The sequence below is a fragment of the Schistocerca gregaria genome, chromosome 1 (genome assembly GCF_023897955.1).
Source record: "Schistocerca gregaria isolate iqSchGreg1 chromosome 1, iqSchGreg1.2, whole genome shotgun sequence".
Lineage (NCBI taxonomy): Eukaryota > Metazoa > Arthropoda > Insecta > Orthoptera > Acrididae > Schistocerca > Schistocerca gregaria.
The window spans coordinates 46913157-46929629 of record NC_064920.1 but is presented as its reverse complement, the minus strand read 5'-3'; positions in this window follow the sequence as shown (position 1 = coordinate 46929629).

The following is a 16473-nucleotide window of genomic DNA, read 5'->3' as shown; positions in this document are numbered from 1 at the left end:
TGTGTTTCATCAACACCATGATAGTCCACAGATTACAGAATGCAACCAGATGTGCATCGGAAACTTCTATTGGTCTTCAAGGGAACGATAAAAGCATAGACTGTTAGAGACATACATCCCGTCTAGGAAAGTGCGCATGTTGACTGTTGTATTCATTCCCGATGCATTTTCTGTGTTTCATCAACACTCTGATAGTCCACAGATTACAGAAAGCCTCCAGATGTGCATCGGAAACTACTACTGGTCTTCCAGGGAACGATCAAAGCATAGACTGTTTGGGACATTACTCCCATGGAGGAAAGTGCGCATGGTGACTGTTGTATTCAATCCCGATGCAATTTCTGTGTTTCATCAACACTCTGATAGTCCACAGATGACGGAAAGCCTCCAGATGTGCATCGGAAACTACTACTGGTCTTCCAAGGAACGATCAAAGCGTAGACTGTTAGAGACATTACTCCCATGGAGGAAAGTGCGCATGGTGACTGTTGTATTCAATCCCGATGCAATTACTGTGTTTCATCAACACTCTGATAGTCTACACATTACAGAATGCCACCAGATGTGCATCGGAAACAAGTACTGGTCTTCCAGGGAACGATCAAAAGCGTAGATAGTTTGAGACATTACTCCCGTTGAGTAAAGTGCGCATGGTAACTGTTGTATTCAATCCCGATGCAATTTCTGTGTTTCATCAACACTCTGATAGTCCACATATTACAGAATGTTTCAAGATGTGTATCGGAAACTACTACTGGTCTTCCAGCTAACGATCAAAGCGTAGACTGTTTGAGACATTACTCCTGTGGAGGAAAGTGCGCATGGTGACTGTAGTATTCAATCCAATTGCAATTTCTGTGTTTCATCAACACTCTGATAGTCCACAGATTACAGAATGCATCCAGATGTTCATCGGAAACTACTACTGGTCTTCCAGGGAACGATCAAAGCGTAGACTGTTTCAGACATTACTCCCATGGAAGAAAGTGCACATGGTGACTGTTGTATTCAATCCTGATGCAATTTCTGTGTTTCATCAACACTCTAATAGTCCACAGATTACAGAATGCCTCCAGATGTGCATCCTAAACCACTACTGGTCTTCCAGGGAACGATCAAAGCGTAAACTCTTTGAGACATTTCTCCCATGGAGGAAAGTGCGCATGGTGACTGTTGTATTCAATCCCGATGCATTTTCTGTGTTTCATCAACACTCTGATAGTCTACAGATTACAGAATGCCACGAGATGTGCATCGGAAACTGCTACTGGTCTTCCATGGAACGATCAAAGCGTAGACTGTTTCAGACACTACTCCGATGGAGGAAAGTGCGGATGGTGACTGTTGTATTCAATCCCGATGCAATTTCTGTGTTTCATCAACACTCTGGTAGTCCACAGATTATAGAATGCCACCAGATGTGCATCGGAAACTACTACTGGTCTTTCAGGGAACGATCAAAGCGTTGACTGTTTGAGACATAACTCCCATGGAGGAAAGTGCGCATGGTGACTGTTCTATTCAATCCCGATGGAATTTCTGTGTTTCATCAACACTCTGATAGTCCACAGATTACAGAATGCCTCCAGATGTGCATCGGAAACTACTACTGGTCTCTCAGGGAACGATCAAAGCGTAGACTGTTTGAGACATTACTCCCATTGAGGAAAGTGCGGATGGTGACTGTTGTATTCAATTTCGATGCAATTTCTGTGTTTCATCAACACTCTGATACTCCACAGATTACAGAATGACTCCAGATCTGCATCGGAAGCTACTACTGGTCTTCCAGGGAACGATCAAAGCGTAGACTCTTTCAGACATTACTCCCATGGAAGAAAGTGCGCATGGTGACTGTTGTATTCAATTTCGATGCAATTTCTGTGTTTCATCAACACTCTGATAGTCCACAGATTACAGAATGCCTCCAGATGTGCATCGGAAACTACTACTGGTCTTCCAGGGAACGATCAAAACGTAGACTGTTTCAGACATTACTTGCATGGAAGAAAGTGCGCTTGATGACTGTTGTATTCAATCCCGATGCAGTTTCTGTGTTTCATCAACCCTCTGATAGTCCACAGATTTCAGAATGTCTCCAGATGTTCATCGGAAACTACTACTGGTCTTCCAGGGAACGATTAAAGCATAGACTGTTTGGAACATTACTCCCATGGAGGAAAGTGCGCATGGTGACTGTTGTATTCAATCCCGATGCAATTTCTGTGTTTCATCAACACTCTGATTGTCCACAGATGACGGAAAGCCTCCAGATGTGCATCGGAAACTACTACTGGTCTTCCAGGGAACGATCAAAGCGTAGACTGTTAGCGACATTACTCCCATGGAGGAAAGTGCGCATGGTGACTGTTGTATTCAATCCCGATGCAATTACTCTGTTTCATAAACACTCTGATAGTCTACACATTACAGAATGCCACCAGATGTGCATCGGAAACAAGTACTGGTCTTCCAGGGAATGATCAAAAGCGTAGATAGTTTGAGACATTACTCCCGTGGAGTAAAGTGCGCATGGTGACTGTTGTTTTCAATCCCGATGCAATTTCTGTGTTTCATCAACACTCTGATTGTCCACATATTACAGAATGTTTCAAGATGTGCATCGGAAACTACTACTGGTCTTCCAGCTAACGATCAAAGCGTAGACTGTTTGAGACATTGCTCCCATGAAGGAAAGTGTGCATGGTGACTGTTGTATTCAATCCCGATGCATTTTCTGTGTTTCATCAACACTCTGATAGTCCACAGATTACAGAATGCCACGAGATGTGCATCGGAAACTACTACTGGTCTTCCTGGGAACGATCCAAGCGTAGACTGTTTCAGACATTACTCCCGTGAAAGAAAGTGCGCATAGTGACTGTTGTATTCAATCCCGATGCAATTTCTGTGTTTCATCAACACTCTGATTGTCCACATATTACAGAATGTTTCAAGATGTGCATCGGAAACTACTACTGGTCTTCCAGCTAACGATCAAAGCGTAGACTGTTTGAGACATTGCTCCCATGAAGGAAAGTGTGCATGGTGACTGTTGTATTCAATCCCGATGCATTTTCTGTGTTTCATCAACACTCTGATAGTCCACAGATTACAGAATGCCACGAGATGTGCATCGGAAACTACTACTGGTCTTCCTGGGAACGATCCAAGCGTAGACTGTTTCAGACATTACTCCCGTGGAAGAAAGTGCGCATAGTGACTGTTGTATTCAATTTCGATGCAATTTCTGGGTTTCATCAACACTCTGATAGTCCACAGATTACAGAATGCCTCCAGATGTGCATCGGAAACTACTACTCGTCTTCCAGGGAACGATCAAAGCGTAGACTGTTTCAGACATTACTCCCATGGATGAAAGTGCGCATGGTGAGTGTTGTATTCAATCCCGATGCAGTTTCTATGTTTCATCAACCCTCTGATAGTCCACAGATTTCAGAATGCCTCCAGATGTTCACCGGAAACTACTACTGGTCTTCCAGGGAACGATCGAAGCATAGACAGTTTGGGACATTACTCCCATGGAGGAAAGTGCGCATGGTGACTGTTGTATTCAATCCCGATGCAATTTCTGTGTTTCATCAACACTCTGGTAGTCCACAGATTATAGAATGCCACCAGATGTGCATCGGAAACTACTACTGGTCTTTCAGGGAACGATCAAAGCGTTGACTGTTTGAGACATAACTCCCATGGAGGAAAGTGCGCATGGTGACTGTTCTATTCAATCCCGATGGAATTTCTGTGTTTCATCAACACTCTGATAGTCCACAGATTACAGAATGCCTCCAGATGTGCATCGGAAACTACTACTGGTCTCTCAGGGAACGATCAAAGCGTAGACTGTTTGAGACATTACTCCCATTGAGGAAAGTGCGGATGGTGACTGTTGTCTTCAATTTCGATGCAATTTCTGTGTTTCATCAACACTCTGATACTCCACAGATTACAGAATGACTCCAGATCTGCATCGGAAGCTACTACTGGTCTTCCAGGGAACGATCAAAGCGTAGACTGTTTCAGACATTACTCCCATGGAGGAAAGTGCGGATGGTGACTGTTGCATTCAACCCCGATGCAATTTCTGTCTTTCATCAACACTCTGGTAGTCCACAGATTACAGAATGACTCCAGATGTGCATCGGAAGCTACTACTGGTCTTCCAGGGAACGAACAAACCGTAGACTCTTTCAGACATTACTCCCATGGAAGAAAGTGCGCATGGTGACTGTTGTATTCAATTTCGATGCAATTTCTGTGTTTCATCAACACTCGGATAGTCCACAGATTACAGAATGCCTCCAGATGTGCATCGGAAAGTACTACTGGTCTTCCAGGGAACGATCAAAACGTAGACTGTTTCAGACATTACTCGCATGGAAGAAAGTGCGCATGGTGAATGTTGTAATCAATCCCGCTGCAGTTTCTGTGTTTCATCAACCCTCTGATAGTCCACAGATTTCAGAATGTTTCCAGATGTTCATCGGGAACTACTACTGGTCTTCCAGGGAACGATCAAAGCATAGACTGTTTGGGACATTACTCCCATGGAGGAAAGTGCGCATGGTGACTGTTGTATTCAATCCCGATGCAATTTCTGTGTTTCATCAACACTCTGATAGTCCACAGATGACGGAAAGCCTCCAGATGTGCATCGGAAACTACTACTGGTCTTCCAGGGAACGATCAAAGGGTAGACTGTTAGCGACGTTACTCCCATGGAGGAAAGTGCGCATGGTGACTGTTGTATTCAATCCCGATGCAATTACTCTGTTCCATAAACACTCTGATAGTCTACACATTACAGAATGCCACCAGATGTGCATCGGAAACAAGTACTGGTCTTCCAGGAACGATCAAAAGCGTAGATAGTTTGAGACATTACTACCGTGGAGTAAAGTGCGCATGGTGACTGTTGTATTCAATCCCGATGCAATTTCTGTGTTTCATCAACACTCTGATTGTCCACATATTACAGAATGTTTCAAGATGTGCATCGGAAACTACTACTGGTCTTCCAGCACTTGATCAAAACGTAGACTGTTTGAGACATTACTCCCATGGAGGAAAGTGCGCATGGTGACTGTAGTATTCAATCCAATTGCAAATTCTGTGTTTCATCAACACTCTGATAGTCCACAGATTACAGAATGCATCCAGATGTTCATCGGAAACTACTACTGGTTTTCCAGGGAACGATCAAAGCGTAGACTCTTTGAGACATTATTTTTATGGATGAATGTGCGCATGGTGACTGTTGTATTCAATCCTAATGCAATTTCTGTGTTTCATCAACACTCTAATAGTCCACAGATTACAGAATGCCTCCAGATGTGCATCCTAAACTACTACTGGTCTTCCAGGGAACGATCAAAGCGTAAACTCTTTGAGACATTTCTCCCATGGAGGAAAGTGCGCATGGTGACTGTTGTATTCAATCCTGATGCATTTTCTGTGTTTCATCAACACTCTGATAGTCTACAGATTACAGAATGCCACGAGATGGGCATCGGAAACTGCTACTGGTCTTCCAGGGAACGATCAAAGCGGAGACTGTTTCAGACATTACTCCCATGGAGGAAAGTGCGGATGGTGACTGTTGTATTCAATCCCGATCCAATTTCTGTGTTTCATCAACACTCTGGTAGTCCACAGATTACAGAATGCCACCAGATGTGCATCGGAAATTACTACTGGTGTTTCTGGGAACGATCAAAGCGTTGACTGTTTGAGACATTACTCCCATTGAGGAGAGTGCGGATGGTGACTGTTGTATTCAATCCCGATGAAGTTTCTGTGTTTCATCAACACTCTGATACTCCACAGATTACAGAATGACTCCAGATGTGCATCGGAAGCTACTACTGGTCTTCCAGGGAACGATCAAAGCGTAGACTCTTTCAGACATTACTCCCATGGAAGAAAGTGCGCATGGTGACTGTTGTATTCAATTTCGATGCAATTTCTGTGTTCCATCAGCACTCTGATAGTCCACAGATTACAGAATGCCTCCAGATGTGCATCGGAAACTACTACTGGTCTTCCAGGGAACGATCAAAACGTAGACTGTTTCAGACATTACTCGCATGGAAGAAAGTGCGCATGGTGACTGTTGTATTCAATCCCGATGCAGTTTCTGTGTTTCATCAACACTCTGATAGTCCACAGATTTCAGAATGTCTCCAGATGTTCATCGGGAACTACTACTGGTCTTCCAGGGAACGATCAAAGCATAGACTGTTTGGGACATTACTCCCATGGAGGAAAGTGCGCATGGTGACTGTTGTATTCAATCCCGATGCAATTTCTGTGTTTCATCAACACTCTGATAGTCCACAGATGACGGAAAGCCTCCAGATGTGCATCGGAAACTACTAATGGTCTTCCAGGGAAAGATCAAAGCGTAGACTGTTAGCGACATTACTAGCATGGATGAAAGTGCGCATGGTGACTGTTGTATTCAATCCCGATGCAATTACTCTGTTTCATAAACACTCTGATAGTCTACTCATTACAGAATGCCACCAGATGTGCATCGGAAACAAGTACTGGCCTTCCAGGGAACGATCAAAAGCGTAGATAGTTTGAGACATTACTCCCGTGGAGTAAAGTGCGCATGGTGACTGTTGTATTCAATCCCGATGCAATTTCTGTGTTTCATCAACACTCTGATTGTCCACATATTACACAATGTTTCAAGATGTGCATCGGAAACTACTACTGGTCTTCCAGCTAACGATCAAAGCGTAGACTGTTTAAGACATTACTCCCATGGAGGAAAGTGCGGATGGTGACTGTTGTATTTAATCCCGATGCAATTTCTGTGTCTCATCAACACTCTGGTAGTCCACAGATTACAGAATGCATCCAGATGTCCATCGGAAACTACTACTGGTCTTCCAGGGAACGATCAAAGCGTAGACTCTTTGAGACATTACTTTTATGGATGAATGTGCGCATGGTGACTGTTGTATTCAATCCCGATGCAATTTCTGTGTTTCATCAACACTCTAATAGTCCGCAGATTACAGAATGCCTCCAGATGTGCATCCTAAACTACTACCGGTCTTCGAGGGAACGATCAAAGCGTAAACTCTTTTTAGACATTTCTCCCATGGAGGAAAGTGCGCATGGTGACTGTTGTATTCAATCCCGATGCATTTTCTGTGTTTCATCAACACTTTGATAGTCCACAGATTACAGAATGCCACGAGATGTGCATCGGAAACTGCTACTGGTCTTCTAGGGAACGATCCAAGCGTAGACTGTTTCAGACATTACTCCCATGGAGGAAAGTGCACATGGTGACTGTTCTATTCAATCCCGATGGAATTTCTATGTTTCATCAACACTCTGATAGTCCACAGATTACAGAATGCCACCAGATGTGCATCGGAAACTACTACTGGTCTTTCAGGGAACGATCAAGGCGTTGACTGTTTGCGACATTACTCCCATAAAGAAAAATGCGCATGGTGACTGTTGTATTAAATCCCGATGCTATTTCTGTGTTTCATCAACACTCTGATAGTCCACAGATAACGGAAAGCCTCCAGATGTGCATCGGAAACTACTACTGGTCTTCCAGGGAACTATCAAAGTGTAGACCGTTAGCGACATTACTCCCATGGAGGAAAGTGCGCATGGTGACTGTTGTATTCTATCCCGATGCAGTTTCTGTGTTTCATCAACCCTCTGATAGTCCACAGATTTCAGAATGCCTCCAGATGTTCATCGGAAACTACTACTGGTCTTCCAAGGAACGATCAAAGCATAGACTGTTTGGGACATTACTCCCATGGAGGAAAGTGCGCATGGTGACTGTTGTATTCAATTCCGATGCAATTTCTGTGTTTCATCAACACCCTGATAGTCCACAAATGACGGAAAGCCTCCAGATGTGCATCGGAAACTACTACTGGTCTTCCAGGGAACGATCAAAGCGTAGACTGTTAGAGACATTACTCCCATGGAGGAAAGTGCGCATGGTGACTGGTGTATTCAATCCCGATGCAATTACTGTGTTTCATCAACCCTCTGATAGTCTACACATTACAGAATGCCACCAGATGTGCATCGGAAACAAGTACTTGTCTTCCAGTGAACGATCAAAATTGTAGATAGATTGAGACATTACTCCCGTGGAGTAAAGTTCGCGTGGTGACTGTTGTATTCAATCCCGATGCAATTTCTGTGTTTCATCAACACTTTGATAGTCCACATATTACAGAATGTTTCAAGATGTCCATCGGAAACTACTACTGGTCTTCCAGCTAACGATCAAAGCGTAGACTGTTTGAGACATTACTCCCATGGAGAAAAGTGCGCATGGTGACTGTAGTATTCAATCCAATTGCAATTACTGTGTTTCATCAACACTCTAATAGTCCACAGATTACAGAATGCCTCCAGATGTGCATCCTATACTACTACTGGTCTTCCAGGGAACGATCAAAGCGTAAACTCTTTGAGACATTTCTCCCATGGAGGAAAGTGCGCATGGTAACTGTTGTATTCAATCCCGATGCATTTTCTGTGTTTCATCAGCACTCTGACAGTCCACAGATTACAGAATGCCACGAGATGTACATCGGAAACTGCTACTGGTCTTCCAGGGAACGATCAAAGCGTAGACTGTTTCAGACATTACTCCCATGGAGGCAAGTGCGGAAGGTGACTGTTGTGTTCAATCCCGATGCAATTTCTGTGTTTCATCAACACCCTGATAGTCCACAGATTACAGAATGCCACCAGATGTGCATCGGAAACTACTATTGGTCTTCAAGGGAACGATCACAGCATAGGCTGTTAGAGACATACATCCCGTCTAGGAAAGCGCTCATGTTGACTGTTGTATTCATTCCCGATGCATTTTGTGTGTTTCATCAACACTCTGATAGTCCACAGATTACAGAAAGCCTCCAGATGTGCATCGGAAACTACTACTGGTCTTCCAGGGAACGATCAAAGCGTAGACTGTTTGAGAGTTACTCCCATGGAGGAAAGTGCGAATGGTGACTGTTGTATTCAATCCCGATGCATTTTCTGTGTTTCATCAACACTCTGATAGTCCACAGATTACCGAATGCCACAAGATGTGCATCGGAAACTACTACTGGTCTTCCTGGGAACGATCCAAGCGTAGACTGTTTCAGACATTACTCCCGTGGAAGAAAGTGCGCATAGTGACTGTTGTATTCAATTTCGATGCAATTTCTGTGTTTCATCAACACTCTGATAGTCCACAGATTACAGAATGCCTCCAGATGTGCATCGGAAACTACTACTGGTCTTCCAGGGAACGATCAAAGCGTAGTCTGTTTCAGACAACACTGTCATGGAAGGAAGTGCGCATGGTGACTGTTGTATTCGATTTCGATGCAATTTCTGTGTTTCGTCAGCACTCTGATAGTCCACAGATTACAGAATGCCTCCTGATGTGCATCGGAAACTACTACTGGTCTTCCAGGGAACGATCAAAGCGTAGACTGTTTCAGACATTACTCCCATGGTGACTGTTCTATTCAATCCCGATGGAATTTCTGTGATTCATCAACACTCTGATAGTCCACAGATTACAGAATGCCTCCAGATGTGCATCGGAAACAACTACTGGTCTTTCAGGGAACGATCAAAGCGTAGACTGTTTGAGACATTACTCCCATTGAGGAAAGTGCGGATGGTGACTGTTGTATTCTATCCCGATGAAGTTTCTGTGTTTCATCAACACTCTGATACTCCACAGATTACAGAATGCATCCAGATATTCATCGGAAACTACTACTGGTCTTCCAGGGAAAGATCAAAGCGTAGACTCTTTGAGACATTACTTTTATGGAAGAATGTGCGCATGGTGACTGTTCTATTCAATCCAGATGCAATTTCTGTGTTTCATCATCAATCTGATAGTCCACAGATTACAGAATGCCTCCAGATGTGCATCGGAAACTACTACCGGTCTTCCAGGGAACGATCAAAGCGTAGACTGTTTCAGACATTACTCCCATGGAAGAAAGTGCACATGGTGACTGTTGTATTCAATTTCGATGCAATTTCTGTGTTTCATCAACACTCTGATAGTCCACAGATTACTGAATGCCTCCAGATGTGCATCGGAAACTACTACTGGACTTCCAGAGTACGATCAAAGCGTAAACTCCTTGAGACATTAATCCCAAGGAGGAAAGTGCGCATGGTGAATGTTGTATTCAATCCCGATGCATTTTCTGTGGTTCATCAACACTCTGATAGTCCACAGATTACAGAATGCCACGAGATGTTCATCGGAAACTACTACTGGTGGTCCTGGGAACGATCCAATCGTAGACTGTTTCAGACATTACTCCCATGGAGGAAAGTGCGGATGGTGGTTGATGTATTCAATCCCAATGAAATTTCTGTGTTTCATCTACACTCTGGTAGTCCTCAGCTTACAGAAAGCCACCAGATTTGCATCGGAAACTACTACTGGTCTTTCAGGGAACGATCAAAGCGTAGACTGTTTGAGACATTGCTCCCATAAAGTGAAGTGCGCATGGTGACTGTTGTATTCAATCCCGATGCTATTTCTGTGCTTCATCAACACTCTGATAGTCCACAGATTACAGAAAGCCTCCAGATGTGCATCGGAAACTACTACTGGTCTTCCAGGGAACGATCAAAGCGAAAACTGTTAGATACATTATTCACATGGAGGAAAGTGCGCATGGTGACTGTTGTATTCTATCCCGATGCAGTTTCTGTGTTTCATCAACCCTCTGATAGTCCACAGATTTCAGAATGCCTCCAGATGTTCATCGGAAACTACTACTGGTCTTCCAAGGAACGATCAAAGCATAGACTGTTTGGGACATTTCTCCCATGGAGGAAAGTGCGCATGGTAACTGTTGTATTCAATCCCGATGCATTTTCTGTGTTTCATCAACACTCTGATAGTCCACAGATTACAGAATGCCACGAGATGTACATCGGAAACTGCTACTGGTCTTCCAGGGAACGATCAAAGCGTAGACTGTTTCAGACATTACTCCCATGGAGGCAAGTGCGGAAGGTGTCTGTTGTGTTCAATCCCGATGCAATTTCTGTGTTTCATCAACACCCTGATAGTCCACAGATTACAGAATGCCACCAGATGTGCATCGGAAACTACTATTGGTCTTCAAGGGAACGATCAAAGCATAGACTGTTAGAGACATACATCCCGTCAAGGAAAGCGCTCATGTTGACTGTTGTATTCATTCCCGATGCATTTTCTGTGTTTCAACAACACTCTGATAGTCCACAGATTACAGAAAGCCTCCAGATGTGCATCGGAAACTACTACTGGTCTTCCAGGGAACGATCAAAGCGAAAACTGTTAGAGACATTATTCCCATGGAGGAAAGTGCGCATGGTGACTGTTGTATTCAATCCCGATGCAAATTCTGTGTTTCATCAACACTCTCATAGTCTACAGATTACAGAATACCTCCAGATGTGCATCGGAAACTACTACTGGGCTTCCAGGGAACGATCAAAGCGTAGACTGTTAGAGACATACCATCCGTGGAGGAATGTGCTCATGGTGACTGTTGTATTCAATCCGGATGAAATTTCTCTGTTTCATCAACACTCTTATAGTCCACAGATTACAGAATGCTACCATATGTGCATCGGAAACTACTACTGATCTTCCAGGGAACGATCAAAGCGTAGACTGTTTGAGAGTTACTCCCATGGAGGAAAGTGCGAATGGTGACTGTTGTATTCAATCCCGATGCATTTTCTGTGTTTCATCAACACTCTGATAGTCCACAGATTACCGAATGCCACACGATGTGCATCGGAAACTACTACTGGTCTTCCTGGGAACGATCCAAGCGTAGACTGTTTCAGACATTACTCCCGTGGAAGAAAGTGCGCATAGTGACTGTTGTATTCAATTTCGATGCAATTTCTGTGTTTCATCAACACTCTGATAGTCCACAGATTACAGAATGCCTCCAGATGTGCATCGGAAACTACTACTGGTCTTCCAGGGAACGATCAAAGCGTAGACTGTTTCAGACAACACTGTCATGGAAGGAATTGCGCATGGTGACTGTTGTATTCGATTTCGATGCAATTTCTGTGTTTCGTCAGCACTCTGATAGTCCACAGATTACAGAATGCCTCCAGATGTGCATCGGAAACTACTACTGGTCTTCCAGGGAACGATCAAAGCGTAGACTGTTTCAGACATTACTCCCATGGTGACTGTTCTATTCAATCCCGATGGAATTTCTGTGATTCATCAACACTCTGATAGTCCACAGATTACAGAATGCCTCCAGATGTGCATCGGAAACAACTACTGGTCTTTCAGGGAACGACAAAGCGTAGACTGTTTGAGACATTACTCCCATTGAGGAAAGTGCGGATGGTGACTGTTGTATTCAATCCCGATGAAGTTTCTGTGTTTCATCAACACTCTGATACTCCACAGATTACAGAATGCATCCAGATATTCATCGGAAACTACTACTGGTCTTCCAGGGAACGATCAAAGCGTAGACTCTTTGAGACATTACTTTTATGGAAGAATGTGCGCATGGTGACTGTTCTATTCAATCCAGATGCAATTTCTGTGTTTCATCAACAATCTGATAGTCCACAGATTACAGAATGCCTCCAGATGTGCATCGGAAACTACTACTGGTCTTCCAGGGAACGATCAAAGCGTAGACTGTTTCAGACATTACTCCCATGGAGGAAAGTGCGGATGGTGACTGTTGTATTGAATCCCGATGCAGTTTCTGTGTTTCATCAACACTCTGATAGTCCACAGATTACAGAATGCTACCAGATGTGCATCGGAAACTACTACTGGTTTTCCAAGGAACGATCAAAGCATAGACTGTTTGGGACATTACTCCCATGGAGGAAAGTGCGCATGGTGACTGTTGTATTCAATTCCGATGCAATTTCTGTGTTTCATCAACACTCTGATAGTCCACAAATGACGGAAAGCCTCCAGATGTGCATCGGAAACTACTACTGGTCTTCCAGGGAACGATCAAAGCGAAAACTGTTAGAGACATTATTCCCATGGAGGAAAGTGCGCATGGTGACTGTTGTATTCAATCCCGATGCAAATTCTGTGTTTCATCAACACTCTCATAGTCTACAGATTACAGAATACCTCCAGATGTGCATCGGAAACTACTACTGGGCTTCCAGGGAACGATCAAAGCGTAGACTGTTAGAGACATACCACCCGTGGAGGAATGTGCTCATGGTGACTGTTGTATTCAATCCGGATGAAATGTCTCTGTTTCATCAACACTCTTATAGTCCACAGATTACAGAATGCTACCATATGTGCATCGGAAACTACTACTGATCTTCCAGGGAACGATCAAAGCGTAGACTGTTTGAGAGTTACTCCCATGGAGGAAAGTGCGAATGGTGACTGTTGTATTCAATCCCGATGCATTTTCTGTGTTTCATCAACACTCTGATAGTCCACAGATTACCGAATGCCACAAGATGTGCATCGGAAACTACTACTGGTCTTCCTGGGAACGATCCAAGCGTAGACTGTTTCAGACATTACTCCCGTGGAAGAAAGTGCGCATAGTGACTGTTGTATTCAATTTCGATGCAATTTCTGTGTTTCATCAACACTCTGATAGTCCACAGATTACAGAATGCCTCCAGATGTGCATCGGAAACTACTACTGGTCTTCCAGGGAACGATCAAAGCGTAGACTGTTTCAGACAACACTGTCATGGAAGGAATTGCGCATGGTGACTGTTGTATTCGATTTCGATGCAATTTCTGTGTTTCGTCAGCACTCTGATAGTCCACAGATTACAGAATGCCTCCAGATGTGCATCGGAAACTACTACTGGTCTTCCAGGGAACGATCAAAGCGTAGACTGTTTCAGACATTACTCCCATGGTGACTGTTCTATTCAATCCCGATGGAATTTCTGTGATTCATCAACACTCTGATAGTCCACAGATTACAGAATGCCTCCAGATGTGCATCGGAAACAACTACTGGTCTTTCAGGGAACGACAAAACGTAGACTGTTTGAGACATTACTCCCATTGAGGAAAGTGCGGATGGTGACTGTTGTATTCAATCCCGATGAAGTTTCTGTGTTTCATCAACACTCTGATACTCCACAGATTACAGAATGCATCCAGATATTCATCGGAAACTACTACTGGTCTTCCAGGGAACGATCAAAGCGTAGACTCTTTGAGACATTACTTTTATGGAAGAATGTGCGCATGGTGACTGTTCTATTCAATCCAGATGCAATTTCTGTGTTTCATCAACAATCTGATAGTCCACAGATTACAGAATGCCTCGAGATGTGCATCGGAAACTACTACTGGTCTTCCAGGGAACGATCAAAGCGTAGACTGTTTCAGACATTACTCCCATGGAGTAAAGTGCGGATGGTGACTGTTGTATTGAATCCCGATGCAGTTTCTGTGTTTCATCAACACTCTGATAGTCCACAGATTACAGAATGCTACCAGATGTGCATCGGAAACTACTACTGGTTTTCCAAGGAACGATCAAAGCATAGACTGTTTGGGACATTACTCCCATGGAGGAAAGTGCGCATGGTGACTGTTGTATTCAATTCCGATGCAATTTCTGTGTTTCATCAACACTCTGATAGTCCACAAATGACGGAAAGCCTCCAGATGTGCATCGGAAACTACTACTGGTCTTCCAGGGAACGATCAAAATGTAGACTGTTAGAGACATTACTCCCATGGAGGAAAGTGCGCATGGTGACTGGTGTATTCAATCCCGATGCAATTACTGTGTTTCATCAACCCTCTGATAGTCTACACATTACAGAATGCCACCAGATGTGCATCGGAAACAAGTACTTGTCTTCCAGTGAACGATCAAAATTGTAGATAGTTTGAGACATTACTCCTGTGGAGTAAAGTTCCCGTGGTGACTGTTGTATTCAATCCCGATGCAATTTCTGTGTTTCATCAACACTTTGATAGTCCACATATTACAGAATGTTTCAAGATGTCCATCGGAAACTACTACTGGTCTTCCAGCTAACGATCAAAGCTTAGACTGTTTGAGACATTTTTCCCATGGAGAAAAGTGCGCATGGTGACTGTAGTATTCAATCCAATTGCAATTACTGTGTTTCATCAACACTCTAATAGTCCACAGATTACAGAATGCCTCCAGATGTGCATCCTATACTACTACTGGTCTTCCAGGGAACGATCAAAGCGTAAACTCTTTGAGACATTTCTCCCATGGAGGAAAGTGCGCATGGTAACTGTTGTATTCAATCCCGATGCATTTTCTGTGTTTCATCAACACTCTGATAGTCCACAGATTACAGAATGCCACGAGATGTACATCGGAAACTGCTACTGGTCTTCCAGGGAACGATCAAAGCGTAGACTGTTTCAGACATTACTCCCATGGAGGCAAGTGCGGAAGGTGACTGTTGTGTTCAATCCCGATGCAATTTCTGTGTTTCATCAACACCCTGATAGTCCACAGATTACAGAATGCCACCAGATGTGCATCGGAAACTACTATTGGTCTTCAAGGGAACGATCAAAGCATAGACTGTTAGAGACATACATCCCGTCTAGGAAAGCGCTCATGTTGACTGTTGTATTCATTCCCGATGCATTTTCTGTGTTTCATCAACACTCTGATAGTCCACAGATTACAGAAAGCCTCCAGATGTGCATCGGAAACTACTACTGGTCTTCCAGGGAACGATCAAAGCGAAAACTGTTAGAGACATTATTCCCATGGAGGAAAGTGCGCATGGTGACTGTTGTATTCAATCCCGATGCAAATTCTGTGTTTCATCAACACTCTCATAGTCTACAGATTACAGAATACCTCCAGATGTGCATCGGAAACTACTACTGGGCTTCCAGGGAACGATCAAAGCGAAGACTGTTAGAGACATACCACCCGTGGAGGAATGTGCTCATGGTGACTGTTGTATTCAATCCGGATGAAATTTCTCTGTTTCATCAACACTCTTATAGTCCACAGATTACAGAATGCTACCATATGTGCATCGGAAACTACTACTGATCTTCCAGGGAACGATCAAAGCGTAGACTGTTTGAGAGTTACTCCCATGGAGGAAAGTGCGAATGGTGACTGTTGTATTCAATCCCGATGCATTTTCTGTGTTTCATCAACACTCTTATAGTCCACAGATTACCGAATGCCACAAGATGTGCATCGGAAACTACTACTGGTCTTCCTGGGAACGATCCAAGCGTAGACTGTTTCAGACATTACTCCCGTGGAAGAAACTGCGCATAATGACTGTGGTATTCAATTTCGATGCAATTTCTGTGTTTCATCAACACTCTGATAGTCCACAGATTACAGAATGCCTCCAGATGTGCATCGGAAACTACTACTGGTCTTCCAGGGAACGATCAAAGCGTAGACTGTT